Source organism: Dama dama, chromosome 9 (assembly GCF_033118175.1).
Source record: "Dama dama isolate Ldn47 chromosome 9, ASM3311817v1, whole genome shotgun sequence".
NCBI lineage: Eukaryota > Metazoa > Chordata > Mammalia > Artiodactyla > Cervidae > Dama > Dama dama.
The window spans coordinates 13389321-13403930 of record NC_083689.1 but is presented as its reverse complement, the minus strand read 5'-3'; positions in this window follow the sequence as shown (position 1 = coordinate 13403930).

The window sequence follows — 14610 nt, the reverse complement described above, 5'->3', positions numbered from 1 at the left end:
GATCCTACTTCAACCGAGATTTTTTTCATTTAAAGAATTCCAATTAAATAGATAAATTAATTTACAAAAAAATAAAGAATTCATTGGCATATAATGAACATAATAAATTGCACCCACTAAGTGTAAATTTTGATGAAGTAAAGAAACTTTACAGAATCAAGAGGGCATACTGCAGTTTTGCATTTGTATATATTAATAATTCAAGAAAATACAAAATACCCATTAAGGGTTTTGTATGTAATTAGTAAAAATTTAGTTTCCATAAACTTCAATTTTCTTATTTCTGAAAGTGCATGCATGCTAAATTGCTTCAGTTGTGTCTGGTTCTTTGCAACCCCATAGACTGTAGCCTGCCAGGTTCCTCTGGCAGGATTTCCCAGGTAAGAATACTGGAGCGGGTTGCCATTCCCTTCTCCAAGGAATATTTCTGACCCATGCCTTCTGCATTGGCAGGTGGATTCTTTACTACTGAGCCGTCTGGGAAGCCTATATTTATGAAGGTACTGTGGGATTAAAAAAAAATTCAGAGAGATGTATGGTGAATTTAAAAAGTGTGTGGAAATATATCATTAAATTCAAAGAAAACATTCATGGGAGTGGTCTGTGTATGTGCATTTGTACACATTCTTCTTTCAAATAAGCACAAACACATTTATGTACAAATGCACAGACAACTATGATCTCTTCTTTTATGGTGAAAGAAAATTTGAGAGTAAATTGGAGAGGATAGAAATCTAAGTATGAATGTTTGAATTAACATGAACTGTTAAGTGTAGAAATTCAGAAACAGAATTAAAATAGAATTGGTGACCTTAATTTTCATAGTAAATTATTTTCCTATATTTATTCCTCAAAGGCCTCAGAATCAGACCATCAGACTCACACTTACATTAATGAAAAGGCCATTTACTTGGCCAGCTAAAGTGGGTAGCCTGTCTCCAGAAGTACTTTAAACTTTGTCTTTTATTAAGATGGAATTTCAAGGTAACATATCCTCACCCAAGGTAAGCTAAACAAATGAAATGAGAGGCTTAAACTTAGTTGACTGAGACAAAAGTTTATTTAATATATAATTAAGTTTATATAATATATTTATATAATATATAAACTAACATATTATAGTAGGTAGACATCTTTTGGAAGTTCTTATTTTGTTTACTGGCTTCCCAAGTGGCTTAGTGGTAAAAAATTCACCTGTCAATGCAGGAGATGCAAGAGATGCAGGTTTGATTCCTGGGTCAGGAAGATCCCCTGAAGGAAGAAATAGCAATCCACTCCAGTATTCTTGCTTGGAAAATCCCATGGACATAGGAACCTGGCAGGTTACAGTCCATGGGGTCACAAAGAGTCTGATTCAACTGAGTACAATAACACATCCTGTTTACGACACAGTCTTTTCAGAAGTATACTAAATGAAGTCCCTTGAGGTTTGTAATAAATGTCATACACAGAATATATGGTAGCTTCTGAATTGGTTGAATATACTTTTCATTAAAGTCTTATATTAGCAAAATACATGGTGAAGAAAAATTTAACTACACCTGACTCTTAACACATGACCACAGTCTTGCAACTCAGACAGTGGTCCATAGATTAAGACCTGCAGCATCAATATCACCCAGGAGCTTGTTAGAAACACAGTTTCTGGGCTCACAGGAGATATACTGAATCAGCATTTATATTTGAACTAGCATCACTAGTTCCCTAGTTTACTAGTGACTCCTGTGCACATCAAAAAGTTGAAGTGTTGGTCCAAAATTGATATTCTTACCATTTATATTTGTGTTCGATTATTATTTGTTGGTGTTTATTCTCTGCATTGCCAGTGTTACCAGCCCATCCCTCCAGACAATGTCAAATATCCTTAGGAGGAAAATCATACATGGATGATAAACACTGCTACAGAGTTTGAGAACTGAAAGCATCCTGACATATTTCCAATCAAAACTCCATTTGTTACTCTGACTATAACATGAGCAGATCACTAAACCCCTCTAAACCCCACTCGTGCATGAAGAACAGAGATCATAATTGTAAGTGTTCATAGACAATAGGACTTCCCCAGTGGCTCAGTGGGTACAGAATCTGCTTGCAATGCAGGAGATACAGGAGATACATCTTCTGTCCCTGGATCAGGAAGATCCCCTGAAGGAGAAAATGGCAACCCATTCCAGTACTCTTGCCTGATAAATCCTATGGAGAGGAGCCTGGCAGGCTACAGTCCATAGTGTTACAAAAGAGTCAGACACGACTAAGCATGCATAAACAAGACTTTTCAAAACAATTAGACAATACATATAAAGTGCTAAGGCCTAAATATATCTCTTGTAATTAACAAACTTTTAATACTGAAGTTTTAAGTAACACTTCTACTGCTATATAAATATGAAATCCCTCATTATCTGGCAAAAGTGTCACAAAGCTAAGGTCTATATTATAAAAGTTTTATGTTATAGAAAAAAATGTATCCCTTTTGTTCAGGAGGAAAAAAAAATCAACCTTCTAGAAATATCAGGAGTTTTATCCCCATCACAAGTCAGAACTTTGAAAGTCCAAGAAACTTAAGCAAGATGACTTGCTCAATATTATACACTGGATAAAACAACTTAAGGTTAGACCTCTGGAAGTCAGGAGAATTATTAGATAAGGAATAATAAAAACTGAATTCACCTGTCTTATAGCCCAGTCATATAGGGACAGAGATCCAACAAGGAAATTATTCTTTCTGTTCAGACCAGTGTCCAGCAAGAAGCCCAATTATTTGGAAGCATTCGTGACAAGAGAGAAATGCGCTAATGAGCAGACAGGGTGTTGTATATAGTCCCCTGCTGCATCCCTCAGGATGGACAGGATGTGGTTGCCACCTTTGGAGTCCTAAGTCTGGCTGAGTCACTGAAGCTTGACTTCTTTCTGCTCTTCTTGTCTGCGAACAGAGTTCCCATCTCCATCATCTCTCACACAGAGGAGGATTTTCATTTCCAAGTGGAGATCTTCTTCTCGGAGACCCCACCCAGGTGAGCTCTAGAGCCCTGTAGGTGTTTCAGGAGAAGATGGAGAGAGTGAAAGCCAGGGATATTTACCTGAGGTCACATAAGGCCAGTTCAGCCTAATCTGGAACCTAGAGTTTGCTGTAATGATTAACAAATATGTGTTCATTTATAATGTTAAAAAGAGATGTTAAAATTGAACTCAGCAATGCAGGGGTTAATGTCAAAAATTAAATAATATAATGGAAACCCAATTAGTCAGAGGAATGAGAGGCTTTCAGTAAAGGTAGAACATGAGACCAAGGGTCTTGGCAGTTAAACAGAGTAGAGAAGTAAGGTATCAGCTGTGGAGGGATATTCAGTAACATGAGGGCATTTCTTTTTATGTTCCATTTAAAGAGAAAGAATCAGAGGAAAGAATGCTAGCAATTACATCCTTGAAATGGCAACATATGAGAGAGATACATCACAGTGCCTCTTTTAATTGAGTATTCAAGTGAAAATATTTTTTATATATTATGTGGGGAAGGGTATGCAAACGAGCTTACTTTGCATGGCAACACACTCCAGTATTCTTGCCTGGGAAATCCGGTGGACAGAAGAGCCTGACATGGGGTCACAAAAGATTCGGACACGACTCAATGACTAAACAAGTGGGCCCTAGAACCAATTACCCAGTACTAAAGGGCAACTGGACATATCTCTTTTTCACATCTCTATTATTCCTTATTGTTACTTTTGACCTTTTGTAATTAGTTCTATTTCTAAAACTTGCATCACTTTCAGTTAACTATTGGAAAGCATTCTTTGTGTGTGTGTGTTAGTTGCTCAGTCATGTCCGACTGTTTCTGACCCTATGGACTATAGCCTGCCAGGCTCCTCTCTCCATGAAATTCTCCAGGCAAGAGTACTGCAGTGGGTAGCTCTTCCCTTCTCCAGGGGATCTTCCTGACCCAGTGATCAAATCCAGATCTCCTGCATTGTGGGCAGATTCTTTACCATCTGAGTTATCAGGAAGCCCTTGGAAAGCATTCTTTACATTTGACTAGAGATCAGCTTTCCTCACTGCAATCATATTCATTGCCGGGAGCCGGCACATGAGATCCCACCCATGACAAGGTCATGAGGGAGAAAACCTGACAAGCAAGGCGGATCAGGTTTTCAGGGATTCCGAAAAGCTGCCCCCGGCGCTCACCTTAAAGATGATATCTGTCTTTCTGATGCTTGCTTCAATACACTACTCCCTAATTTCTGTGACACAGGCAGAAGGCCTTCCCCGATCTCTCTCCAAACAGAATCAACTTAGAACTTTAATCAATATGTCGCCAAAGGACGGGGGTATCCTATAAGATTATCCAGGATGAAAGGAGTGTTTCAATTTAGACCCCTTTGCTGGCATTCTAGCCTGCTTGGCAAATGCCTACTAATGCACATGACTGCTCACAACACCTTAATCATAAACAGCATAAAGAACCTGATCACATAAAGGCCCTAATAGGCACAGAGCCCTTCGGGGGTGAGGAAGCCCTATTAGAGAACATAAAATATTATTCTAAAAGTGGTTATAGTTAAAGATTTAGAAAACTAAGAGTTTAGAATTGTTAATTTTAACCAGGAATGCTAAACAGGGGCTGCCTCACCTGAGCTGCAGAATCTTTGTGTGGTAAACATTGTAGATAAATTTAACTGATAACTTCTGCAAAAGGACTGACTTTTGTGTTCATTAAGGGAAAACAGCTTTGCTTTCACCTAGGTCATAAAATGTCAATAGGCCCTAAGGCCAGAAGATAATGTACAAGACCCTCGTAAACAAAGAAGTACACAGAAAACACCCTGGTTTCGTGAAGAACAAGCTGATGTAATGTTAAACTATCTTCCCCTTAGAAATGTGCTAATTTAGGGTATAAAAGCCACGGTAAAAAATAAAGCATTGCCAGACTCTGCCAGACCCTGCAAACACCCCCGTCTGGTCATTCTCTCCTCTCTCTCTCTCTCTCTTTCTCTCTCTCTCCCTCGCAGACTTGGCCCTATCAAGGCTGGTTTCACGTGTCTTCTCTCTCTCTCTCTCGCCGACGCCGTTCATCCTGAGGGTACCCCCTGGATCCTGCCGAGGCTGGACCCCGGCAATTCATTATCTACATATCATATAAGATAAAATTAAAACTTAAGATACTCTTTAGTGTTCACATTTTAAAGTACTTTCATACATGTATATTTTAAAAATTCCTGCCTCTAGCAGTCTAATATAAGTTAGTGACCCATCTTGATGTTGTTACATTCAATATTCTTTCAGAAGTTAACTTTGGATTTCTTTCAGTCTTGATTCACACAGTTTTGTACTGTACTTAATCTAATTGCATTTTCACCTCCATTCTATTATCCAAAAGTCTTTGTTTCTTTGAAAACTCTTCTATGTTATGCACACATATGAATTCACATGTTTTTAAAATTTTGTATTTTATATTTCAGTATGGTTGATTAACAATGCTTTGTTAGTTTCAGGTATACAGCAAAGTGATTCAGTTATAGATACATACATATACATATACATGCATATGTATATACATACATATACATATAGATACATATACATGGATCTATTCTTTTTCAGATTTTTTCCCTATTTAGGTTGTTACATAATGTTGAACAGATTTGTCTGTGTTGTATAGTGGGTCCTTGTTGGTTATCCTTATTTATACAACTGAAACAGACTCATAGAGAACCAATTTATGGTTACCAATGGGGTAGGGTGGAGGGGAGGTATAGTTAAGGAGTTTGAGCCTGACCTGTACACATTCACACATTTTTAATTCAAATATATGAAAGAAAATCTACACACAACAAATATGCTCTATTTTTTAACATGATCTTTTTAGTTTTTCTCCTCCATTTTTACTCAATACTACCTTACAGATGATCTTCTAAACATCTAGCACAGTGATTCATTATTTCAATGCCTGAAAAATAGTTCCTATTCAGGCTGTATGAATTGCACTTTTTGATGGCTTTTCATATTTTTTCATTAAATTATTATTTTTTATTAACTTGTATCAGTGCTACAGACTGCTTTCAGGACAGTTAAGTTAGAACTATTGTTTCTCAACAGAAGGCAATTGTATGCTCAGGGAACCTGAACCGTATCTGGAGACATTTTTAGCTGCCACATTGCAGAAGGATGGGTGGAAATATGGATGCTGCTAAACATCTACAGAGCATAGGAGAGACTTCACCACAGAGAAGGATCTGGTCCAAAATAGTGACAGAGCCAAGACTGAGAAACACCGAATGAAGGCATATCTGGGTTTTTAATACTTTTAAATATGTTCAGAATATTTCTCCAAGATATTGTAACACTTCGCAATTCTACTAGAAAAAATTACAGAATACTGCATTCATTACCTGTTTATAATTTCCAATTCCAATCTATGTGGCAGCTCTATAAGCTCCCCCCCCTCCACCCCACGAATAATGGATTTGAAAGAAACTTCTTGTTTCTCAGACTATTACAGAGTGGCAGCAAGTACGCATATATTTGGTCACTATGTTCATTTGCTTATATGAAGTCGCTCAGTCGTGTCCGACTCTTTGAGAACCTATGGACTGTAGCCTACCAGGATCTTCAGTCCATGAGATTTTCCAGGCAAGAATACTGGAGTGGGTTGCCATTTCCTTCTCCAGAGCATCTTCCCAACCCAGGGATCGAATCCAGGCCTCCCACATTGTAGGCAGACACTTTACCGTCTGAGCTACCAGGGAAGCCCATTGCAGGTATATCATATGCTCTTTTTCTATTAAAATGATTTTTTTACAGACAATTGTTTTTCTATTGACTTTTGGTTAGGTATTTTGGGCCATAAAATATTCTACTTTTATGGTGTTAAATATGTATATCTTCTTACTTCTAAAGTTCTTTCCTTGTTTATGATGGTTGGGCCTCTATAGATGTTATGTTTAGGTTTCAAGATTTATGCCTAAAACATAATAGTTACTCTTAACCTGAGGGTTTAAGCCCTCGGATTTTTTGTTACATGTGTGACACAGGGAACCACTTCACTCTCTTTCACATTTTCAGAGCTTTATGCTAGCTTTTATTCAACAATCCAGCCTGTTCCAAATGAAATACAAGCTTGTCATATATTAAATGCCCATGTATACTGAGACATAAGTCCTGACATTCAACAAACAATAAAAAAGCATCTGCCTCCTGCGTTAGGAGATGGGTTCTTTACCACTAGGTGTCATCTGGGGGAAAAAAAAAAAGCATTTGCCAGACAGAAATTTCCAGAATCTTTATATGTTACACTCTTACATGTCAAGGTCTTTGATAATTTAATTATTATTGATGTGTTAACATACTTACACTGTATAATATGTTTCAGTTAGTTTTCAGTGCTCAATACAATTTTGTTTAATTCAGTTGTTTGAAAACCATGCCATTTAACCTAACTGTCCTCTGTCTCACTTTTTTACTTTATAACATCTTGTTTTCTTAATTGAGTTTCTATATAAGTGCACATATGTTTACATATCTTTCTGAAAATGTAAAAGTGACCAAAGCAGGTAAAATCCTTGCTTCTTTGCTAATTGCATCATAACGGGAAAGGCAGAGTTCATGAAATAAAGGTGAGTATGATGTAATAACCTGAGCTAAATTGCACAAAGAAAAATAATTGGATAAGAGGGTGTATTGTAACGGGGTGCTCAGGATTTTATAGAGTGTGGTCTGAACATTGGACAAACAACAAAACCATGAACAATTATGTCCACTGACTTGGCAAAAAAGATATCAAAACCCAAAGTCTGAGAATAACAAAAAAGAAGATGCCACTTAAGAAAAGTGACAAATGAACTTGCTTTGTGCTCTATTGGATGACAAAAAGACAAAATCATCAAATAAATATGGAATCAGTTCAGTTCAGTTGTTCAGTCATGTCTGACTCTTTGAGACCCTATGGACTGCAGCATGCCAGGCTTCTCTGTCTATCACCAACTCCTGAAGCTTATTCAAACTCATGTCCATCGAGTTGGTGATGCCATCCAACCATCTCATCCTCTGTCGTCTGCTTCTCCTCCTGCCTTCAATCTTTTCAAGCATCAGGGTCTTTTCCAAAGAGTCAGTTCTTCACATCAAGTGGCCAAAGATATTTCAGCTTCAGCATCAGTCCCTCCAAGGAGTATTCAGGACATATTTCCCTTAGGATGGACTGGTTGGATCTCCTTGATGTTCAAGCGACTCTCAAGAGTCTTCTCCAACACCGCAGTTCAAAGGCATGAATTCTTCAGCCCTCAGCTTTCTTTATAGTCCAATTCTCACATCCATACTTGACTACTGGGAAAATCGTACCTTTGACTAGACAGACCTTTGTTGGCAAAGTAATGTCTCTGCTTTTTAATATACAGTCTCTGTTGGTCGTAACTTTTCATCCAAGGAGCAAGCGTCTTTTAATTTCATGGCTGCGATCACCATCTGCAGTGATTTTGGAGCCCCTCAAAATAAAGTTTGTCATTGTTTGCAGTGTTTCCCCATCTATTTCCCATGAGGTGATGGGACCAGATGCCATGATCTTAGTCTTCTGAATGTTGGTTCTAAGCCAACTTTTTCACTCTCCTCTTTCACTTTCATCAAAAGTCTCTTTAGTTCTTCTTCACTTTCTGCCATAAGGGTGGTGTCATTTGCATATCTGAGGTTACTGATATTTCTCCTGGAAATCTTGATTTCAACTGTGCTTCATCCTGCCTAGCAAATCTCATGATGTACTCTGCATATAAGTTAAATAAGCAGGGTGACAATATATACACAGCCTTGATGTACTCCTTTCCTGATGTGGAACCAGTCTGTTGTTCCCTGTCCCATTCTAACTGTTGCTTCCTGACCTGCATACAGATTTATTAGGTAAGGTGGTCTGGTATTCCCATCTCTTCAAGAATTTTCCAGTTTGTTGTGATCCCATGGTCGAAGGCTTTGGTGTAGTCAATAAAGCAGAAGCAAATGTTTTTTTGGAACTCTCTTGCTTTTTTGATGATCCAGCGGATGTTGGCAATTTGATCTCTGGCTCCTCTGCCTTTTCTAAATCGAGCTTGAGCATCAGGACATTCACGGTTCATGTACTGTTGAAGCTTGGCTTGGAGAATTTTGAGCATTATTTTGCTAGCGTGTGAGATGAGTGCAATTGTGTGGTAGTTTGAACATTCTTTGGCATTGCCTTTCTTTGGGGTTGGAATGAAAACGGACCTTTTCCAGTCCTGTGGCCACTGCTGAGTTTTCCAAATTTGTTGGCAAATTGAGTGCAGCACTTTCACAGCATCATCCTTTAGGATGTGGAATAGCTCAACTGGAGTTCCATCACCTCCACTAGCTTTGTTTACAGTGATGTTTCCTAAGGTCCACTTGACTTTGCATTCCAGGATGTCTGGCTCTAAATGAGTGATCACACCATCGTGGTTATCTGGGTCATTAAGATCTTTTTTTTTTTAATAGTTCTTCTGTGTATTCTTACCACCTCTTCTTAATATCTTCTGCTTCTGGTAGGTTTCTACCATTTCTGTCCTTTATTGTGCCCATCTTTTCATGAAATATTCCCTTGGTATCTCTAATTTTCTTGAAGAGATCTCTAGTCTTTCCCTTTCTATTGTTTTCCTCTATTTCTTTGCATTGATCACTGAGGAAGGCTTTCTTATCTCTCCTTGCTATTCTTTGGAACTCTGCATTCACATGGGCATAGCTTTCCTTTTCTCATTTGCCTTTTGTGGCTTTTCTTATCTCAGCTATTTGTAAGGCCTCCTCAGACAACCATTCTGCCTTTTTACATTTCTTTTTCTTGCGGATGATTTTTCTCTGTATCCTGTAGGTTGTCACGAACCTCCATCCATAGTTCTGCAGGCACTCTGTCTATCAGATCTAATCCCTTTAATCGATTTCTCACTTCCACTGTATGATCATAAGGGATTTTATTTAGGTCATACCTGAAAGGTCTAGTGGTTTTCCCTACTTTCTTCAATTTCTGTGTGAATTTGGCAATAAGGAGTTCATGATCTGAGCCACAGTCAGCTCTTGGTCCTGTTTTTGATGACCATATAGAGCTTCTCCATCTTTGGCTGCAAAGATTATAATCTATCTGATTTTGCTATTTGACCATCTGGTGATGTTCACATGTAGAGTCTTCTCTTGTGTGTTGGCCAGTGTGTTCTCTTGGGAAAATTCTGTTAGCCATTGACCTGTTTCATTTTGTACTCCAAGGCCAAATTTTCCTGTTGCTCCAGGCATCTCTTGACTTCCTAATTTTGCATTCCAGTCCCCTATAATCAAAAGGGCATCCTTTCTGGGTGTTAGCTCTAGAAGGTCTTATAGGTCTTCATAGAACCATTCAACTTCAGCTTATTCAGCATTACTTTTGGGACATAGACTTGGATTACTGTGATATTGAATGGTTTGCTTTGGAAATGAACAGAGATCAGTCTGTCGTTTTTGAGACTGCATCCAAGTACCGCATTTCGGACTCTTTTTTTTTTTTTTTTACTATGATGGCTACTCCGTTTCTTCTAAGGGATTCTTGCCCATGGTAGTAGATATAATGGTCATCTGAGTTAAATTCACCCATCCTGGTCCATGTTAGTTTGTTGATTCCTAAAATGTCAATGTTCACTCTTGCCATCTCCTGTTTGACCACTTCCAATTTGCCTTGATTCATGGACCTAACATTCCAGGTTCCTATGCAATATTGCTCTTTTTAGCATCTGACTTTACTTCCATCACCAGTCACATCCACAACTGTGTGTTGTTTTTGCTTTGGCTCCGTCTTTCCATTCCTTCTGGAGTGATTTCTCCCCTGATCTCCAGTAGTGTACAGGGCTACTATCCTGGGGAATTCATCTTTCAGTGTCCTATATTTTTGCCTTTTCATACTATTCATGGGGTTATCAAGGCAAGAGAACTGAAGTGATTTGCCATTCCCTTCTCCAGTGGACCACATTTTGTCAGAACTCTCCACCATGACTGGTCTGTCTGGGTGGCCCTACCCATCATTGCTCATAGTTTCATTGAGTTAGACAAGGCTGTGGTCCATGTGTTCAGATTGGTTAGTTTTCTGTGATTGTGGCTTTCATTCTGCTTGCCCTCTGATGGAGAAGGATAAGACGCTTATGGAAGTTTCCTGATGGGAGAGACTGACTGAGGGGGGAAACTGGGTCTTCTTCGGATGGGCGGGGCCATGCTCAGTAAAGGCTTCTCTTGTGGCTCAGCTGGTGAAGAATCCACCTGCAATGAGGGAGACCTGATTTGATTCCTGGGTTGGGAAGATCCCCTGGAGAAGGAAAAGGGTACCCACTTCAGTATTCTGGCCTGGATAATTCCATGGACTGCATAGTCTATGGGGTTGCAAAGAGTCGACCACACCTGAGTGACTTTCACTCACTCATGTTCAGTAAATCTTTAATCCAATTTCCTGTTGATGGGTGGCACTGTATTCCTTCTCTTTTGTTTGACCTGAGGCCAAACTATGGTGGAGGTCATGAAGATAACGGCGACCTCCTTCAAAAGGTTGCATGCAGGCTCTGCTGCACTCAGTGCCCCTAACCCTGCAGCAGGCTGCTGCCAACCCACACCTCTGACGGAGACTTGTGGGCACTCACGGGCAAGTTAGGGTCAGTCCCTTGTGGGATCACTGCTCCTTTCTTCTGGGCCCTGGTGTGCACAAGGTTCTGTTTGTGCCCTCCAGGAGTCTGTTTCCTCAGTCCTGGGTAAGTTCTGGCAGCTCTACGGTGGGGTTAATGGAGACCTCCTCTAAGAGGGCTCTTGCCATACCCAGGTCTGCTGCACCCAGAGCCCCTGTCCCTGCAGCAGTCCACTGCTGATCCGTACCTCCACAGGAGACATTCAAACACAGTTCTGGCTCAACCTCTGTGGGGTCTCTGAGTCCTGGTGTGCACAAGGTTTGTTTGAGCCCTCCAAGCATCTCTAGCTGGTATGGGGTTTGATTCCAAACGTGATTTCACCCCTCCTACCATCTTACTTGGGCTTCTCCATTGCCTTTGGACATGGAGTATCTTTCTTTGGTGGGATTCAACATCCTCCTGTCAACAGTTGTTCAGCAGGGAGTTGTAATCTTGAAGTTCTTGCAGGAGAAGAGATGTGTACATCCTTCTACTCCATCATTGAGTACTGGAAAATCAAGCTTTCTGATATCTGACATTTGAAATCCCCAAACCAAAATTAAATATATTTGATATAACCTTTTTATATGAGGAGAAGGGAATGGCAACCCATTCCAGTATTCTTGCCTGGAGAATTCTATGGACAGAGGAGGCTGGTGGGCTATAGTCCATGGGATCACAAAGAGTTGGACATAGCTGAGTGACTAACACACACAAAAATAAAACATTTATGGAGTGATGATTTAACCCTTTTAGTCATTTCTCTCTTGTTGATGTTCAATCTGCAAGAAGTTTTACACCATAAAGATATCACTAGTTTTTTCTTGGAAAAATTTATTTGTTTATTTATTTTACCTTTTATTATTTTTCCTGGGTAGCAGTGGAATATAAATTGTGTGAACTTATAAACAGTGAGGAGTGTGAGAAGAACATAAGAGTAACTTCTACAAGGAGGCTACGGTGTGCTCTGTGTGTGTGTGTGTGTGTGTGTGTATGCCTTGTGGACTGAGAATTATTCTCAGACAGGGGTACATGAGCTCATGTATTCCAAAGTCATTCTTAGAATACAATCAACTGATGATACTAAGGAGATCTGTTTCAATTCAAAGAATTAAAAAGTGCAAAGGGTACATCGTGTGGTTGAGAGACACCCTGTGTCTTAAACTTTAAGCAGCAGTGAGGCCCCTTGTTCTTTAAAAATGCACTAACTCCATCATCCACCAGTCTCCCTCTCACTTACCCTTCTTCCCTCATTGACTTCTATTTTTGGATTTCAGCATCTGAAAGAAGCATCCTGCTCAGAGCCTTTGCAGTGACTGTTGCTTTTGCCAGGCATACACTTCCCTAGATTTGCTCCAATTCCTGCTTCCTCTGCCTTGAGGTCTCTGTTCACTTGTCACTTTATTTGACCTCTTGCCACAACATCCAGTAAAACATGACACCACATAGCTACTCCCTGCTTTATATCTGCATGGTTGCTTCATAGCTCCAGTCACATATGATTTGGAGCTATGAAGCATGCCTATATAATGCTATATAATTCTTATATTCACTTATGTACCTTCACAATTATTAGATTGTAGCACGTTGTCTTTCAGCAACAGTGCCTTAGTGATAGTCTACACTGAATATATATATATATATATTACATATATATATATATATAATATATATATGTATGTGTGTGTGTGTGTGTGTGTTTCTGTATTTCTCAAATATATGAGAGAATTTCTCATTTAAACTATTGACTTTATATTCTCATGACTGAAATGCACATTTGGATATAAAAAGTCCTAATCACGGATAAAATGAAGATTGCTTGCAAGAGAATTTTGTGTATGGGCACTAAATATTGGAAATATTTCTTCATTGTAAAGTAAGAATTATAATATTTCAGCTACATTTTAATGCTCATTTCTGTAAAATTGATCAGGTTTTCCCTTTTTCCTGTAGTCACCTCCACCACATAGATCCAGCAAATAATAAACAAATTTCAGAATTTCTTCTCCTGGAATTTTCTGAAGATCCAGAACTGCAGCGCCTCATATTTGGACTTTTCCTGTCCATGTACCTGATCACTGTGTTTGGAAACCTGCCCATCATCTTGGCCATCACTTTGGACACCCACGTCCACACCCCCATGTACTTCTTCCTCTCCAACCTGTCCTTTTGTAGACATCTGCTTCACTTCTACCACCATTCCAAAGATGCTGTGGAACATACAGACACAGAGCAAAGATAATACCTATGAAGACTGCATCATCCAGATGTATTTTTTCATGCTTTTTGCATGTTTGGATGACTTTCTCCTGACAGTCATGGCTTATGACTCGTTTGTGGCCGTCTGCCACCCCTTGTGCTATACAGTAATTCCTGGCTTTGGGAAAGCTGGTTCTGGTGTCGCGGGTCATGAGTGTCCTTCATTCCCTGTTGGAAAACTTAATGTTATTGTGACTTTCCTTCTGTACAGCCTTGGAAATCCCTCACTTCTTCTGTGAACTCAAACAAATGGTCCAATCTGCTTATTCTGACAACTTTCTTAATAGTATGGTGATGTATTTTGCCCCTGGGCTGCCAGGTGATATTTCAGTGGTTGGTATCCTTTACTGTTACTCAAAAGTAGTTTCTTCTGTACTTGGAATCTCATCTGCTCAGGAGAAGTATAAAGCATTTTCCACCTGTGCATCTCACCTCTCAGTTGTCTCCTTATTTTATTGTATGAGTCTAGAAGTGTACTTTAACCCTGTTGCTACCCACAGCTCACATTCAAGTGCAACAGCCTCGGTGATGTACACTGTGGTCACACCCATGCTGAACCCCTTCATCTACAGTCCAAGGAAAAAAGACGTAGAGGGGGCTCTGAAAAGTTTATTTGGAAAGAGAATTTTAAAAGGGACATTTTTCTTAGGGTGAAGAAGTGTCATGATTGCAGTGATCAGACCCTCAGACTAAGAATTTATAACACTTTGATGAG